Source organism: Morone saxatilis, unplaced genomic scaffold, assembly GCF_004916995.1.
Source record: "Morone saxatilis isolate NCDOM2014 unplaced genomic scaffold, NCSU_SB_2.0 Contig1, whole genome shotgun sequence".
NCBI lineage: Eukaryota > Metazoa > Chordata > Actinopteri > Moronidae > Morone > Morone saxatilis.
The window spans coordinates 21,599,020-21,603,621 of NW_023339651.1; positions in this window are offsets into that span (position 1 = coordinate 21,599,020).

A 4,602-nucleotide genomic window follows, 5' to 3' on the forward strand; every position below is an offset into this window, starting at 1 on the left:
GGAAAAAATTAACAAGCAACTCCTAAATAATTTTTTCTATCTCGGGGGCTGTAGCTTGATGACAGGTCGCCACAGACTTGTTCAATCACAAGGTAGCCCAGTCCTAAGCATAAAACTGCTTTATCGGTCTATTTTCCTCTAAATAGGATCGGAAGTTACACCTTTAAATGAACATCATGCTGTGTTGAAAAGGACTTGAAACTGACGATTAAGATCAAAAACTGGAACTGGCTTCTTTATCAGGTGAAGTCGCCCTCTGCTGGCTGTTGGAAAGAATGCCGGCTTTACTCTGCACTCGATTGCTTCTTCCTTAAGGTTTGACCCGTCTGTGACCTTCAAAAGTGAATCTTGTTGGATTGAAAATTGAATTTAGAGAACTGAATTTGAATTGAGAGAACTGAAAATAAAAGTGAATTTTAGTAGGCTCGGGTCAAAATACAGTTTCAGTTGCAAGTGAATTCAGATTCATTAATATTAATCAGTTTCAAGTTTATTGAATTCAGTTTCCAAACTAATGTAAATTCAAATCAATTATGCAATTCAAGATTCAGTTTTTTTAATGCAATCATTCAAGTTGAGCAATTCAGATTCAGTTCTTAAATGATTAAATTCAGTTTCTACTGGCACAAATATCCAGCCCAAAGTCTATTTCATCTCATTGTACTGTATGGTATGTTGTCATATCGTTACTGTATTGTACTGTAATGCTATAGTATGGTATCATATCCGTACTGTATTGTACTGTATGCTATAGTATGGTATCATATCGTACTGGTATTTTGTACTGTATGCTATAGTATGTATCATATCGTACTGTATTGTACTGTATGTATGGTTATGGTATGTTGTCATATCGTACTGTATTGTACTGTATGGTATGGTATGTTGTCATATCGTACTGTACTGTTATGATATGGTATCATATCATATAAGCATGGTATTAAATGCTTAACTAAAATCAATAATTACAATTCTAAAAGAAGCTTTTTTCCATTAAGCTGCCATTCTTCTTCCAGAAGCACCTATCTTCCAACCTCAGGAAGCTTCACAGTGGCATAAACTTGATGGATAAATCAGAATCAGAATCAGAATCGGGGTTTATTGCCAAGTAAGTTTTTACACGTACCAGGATTTTGTCTTGGTTAATTGGTGCCTATAAATCACACAAAAATAAAGTACTTTTTAAAAATATAAACAGATAAAATAAGGATTAAGTCAGAAAGATTCAAACTGTACAGGAAAGACATTTAGAATGTTCAGGATAAAAAAAACAACCAATGTTTTAATGTACAGGGTGGGTTTAAGAGTCAGTGTCAGTGGGGGTCCACGCCTTCTGAATGAGATCAGTTGCATACGGAAAGAAACAGCCTCCTGCCAGAGGGAAGTGTTTCAAAGAGTTTGTGTCCGGGGTGGGAGGGGTCAGTCACAAGCACGCCTCAGGGTCCTAGAGGCACACATGTCCTGGAGGGATGGCAGATTGCAGCCGATCATCTTCTACAGTCTGACTGTATTGAAAACTTTGTGCAGTTAAAAAACTAGAGGTAAAACCACTAAGACCAAAGAAGATATTTTGTGACACTACAGTCTGAGTGAACTGCAAACACAGTCCAGTTAAAAACACTACACTACAATTAATTCAATATATATTTGAAAAGTGTCCTGAGTTAACTTCTGTTATGAATTAGGGCTATACAAATAAAATTTAATTGAATTGAAAAAATAAATTGACTCCAAAAGGTAAAATGTGTGGTAATGTACCTAATTCATGTTTCCCACATCCTTTAAAATAATTTTGACTTCAAGTCAAAAGTCAAGTTAAGTTTTACACAGCTCAGTAGCTCTCTGTATCCCTGGAGGTCCATCCATCAGTGGAGAGAGTGACTGCAGGGGCACAGGATAATTCCCGGATGACTGCAGCCTGTGCTGGTTTATGTAGGAGGGGCACAACAGACCTAACAACATGTGACGGAATATTACAGCAGGACTTTAACCCTGTAACAGATGATTTTCATTGATGCTGCCAACTTAGGTACACACTTTTCATCCAGTCCATTTTGTCCTTTGTTGCAACTTAATCATAAAGCTGCCAATAGAAGTAAATAACATTGGAGGATGGTTTTTGAATTCACCGTATGAGCTGCACAAAAAGGGGCTGACCCGTCGTATAGGTAGGGAGTCATGGTCAAGGCAGACAGCCACCCACCTAGAGCCAGGGTCTGTCCGAGGTTTCTGCCTCTTAAAAGGCAGTTTTTCCTTGCTGCTGTCACCAAGTGCTTGCTCATGGTGGTACTGTTGGGTCTCTGTAAATATTTTTATAAGAAGTACTGTCTAGACCTGCTCTATTTTGAAAAGTGTCCTGAGATAACTTCTGTTATACAAATACAATTGAATTGAATTGAATTAATTAAGAATATATCCTGGTTTTTTGTTTGTTTTTGTTTTTGTTTGTTTGATGAACTAACCCATCTTAATCTGGTTCAATCGGACCACAATCTAGATTTGGGTGTTCTCCCCCTCCCTCTTCTTCTCTTCCTCTCTCTCACACACACTCACACACACTCACACAGCCTAGCTGTATCCCACCACACACGCTAACTGGGAAACAGCAACTGAACTTTGGCCTGGGTCAGCGCTTGAATGCAAGGATCCCTGTCGCCGCAGATGTAATGAGGCGAGAGACATTTGGAAAGCTCTATTATCACTGGACAGCAGCCGCTGCCCTGCCCTGTTTTCCTCACTGTGCACTCTAAGGCCTACTGTCTTGTTACATTCTTCCAATAGTCTTTAACAAAAATGTGTGTTTTTTTATTTGTCTCCTAAAATTTCTGACTTTGAGCTTACTGACTTTTTTCTGAGCAGTTTGTCACTAGAGAGGTGTTTTCGCATCCATCTATTGAAGAGGGAGATGTCTGTTAAAAAAAAGATTTAACCTTCCCCCGGGAAGCTACATTTGGTACGTAAAAGTTCACAAGCCAATCGCTGTTTAGCAAATAGGCCGTTCTCAAGGTTTTGAGGGCACCAGGGCTAGTGATCACCCCTCCTGGTGCCCCTATGTTCAGCTGCAAAGATTTTCCCTTGGGTGCCCATATGGTAGATAAAACCAGGGACAGATATAGAGAAATATCCATAAGGTGTCCAGAGGGTGTCATGGAAAGTTTAAGGGATGGCAGAAATATAATCTGATTTAATTAGAATCACATATATCAATATTTGCTTTGAAAAGCCCCCAAATTAAATTATTTGAACTAAAAAAAAACTGGGGTGGCAGCTGGGGTGGCAGCTGCCAACACATGTGCAACTTCACCACTAGATGCCACCGAATCCTACACACTGGTCCTTTAACTCTTGGCTTTTTTTCTTATAAATCACTGGATCATTTTACTTCTTCAGGAATTGATCAAATTATTCAGATAAAATGGTCATTACAGATTGACAGATGCAACTAAAGATGAGGGTAGGCAAGTAGACATCATTTGTTTTAAGGGGCCACAAGCCAACAGTGGTGGAATGTACATGTTTTAGGTAATTTACTTGATTATTACCACATATGCTATTTTATACTTTTATACTCCATTTCACAGGGAAATACTGTACTTTTTATTGCACTATATTGATTTGACAGCCTTTCTTATTTTAAACAGATCAACTCAATATCAACTGAAACACAATTGGTACAATATGGTACAAACTGTAATAAGCACCCTATCCACCATATATTTATTTTGGCCTAGTGTTCTGGAATATGTCTGCAGACTGGGGTCCATCAGCAGTGTTGGAATTCCATAAACTAGAATAACTGGAAAGCTAAGACACATGCCACCCCTGCATAGGTTAGTGCCCCACCCAAGTCCAAAACGTATAAAAACGTCCCTGACTCAAAGTCAGTGCAGGAAGCTTTGTCACTACTACTACAGTTCTACTCTGAGTGTTCTTAGTCCTATGTCAACTTTAAGTGCATTCTGAGATCCTTCATAAAAAGAAACCTGGATCTGATTTATAAAGCCAACACTGCCTTTCAGTCACTGCACGCTTGGATTCACTAATTATATGGGGGTGAAACAAGCAGATATTGCGTTCCTGTGTCAATGTAGTGAAGGGGTTTTCGGGGGGGGGGTGTTTTCATGGTAGTGCTCTCCTTCCTGCATGTCAACAGGGAGTGACAAGGTGTTTTGGTTGCGGGGGATCAACCGTTAAACAAGGCAGTAAACACATGTACTTCAACAATACAGCAGGCAGAAGGAGGAAGAGAAGACGCGTACCTCCACTGACCCAGGAACACATTCATGTGGTCTGACCTCCACACAGACAGTATTATAATTTCTGTCTTTTTTATCTTAATGTACTTTCTTCCCAAATATTGTAAGCTAAATATTGGGGCGGCTATGGCGCAGAGGTAGAGCGGGTCATCCACTAATCGGAAGGCGGTTCGATCCCCGGCTCCTCTCACTGCATGTCAAAGTGTCCTTGAGCAAGACACTGAATCCCAGTGTTGCTGTGCATCAGTGTATGAGTGTGTATGGATGATTAATTTCCATTCTGGTGAGCTGGCACCTTGCATTGCAGCCACTGCCATTCATAACAGAACACTTTTCAAATAGAGCA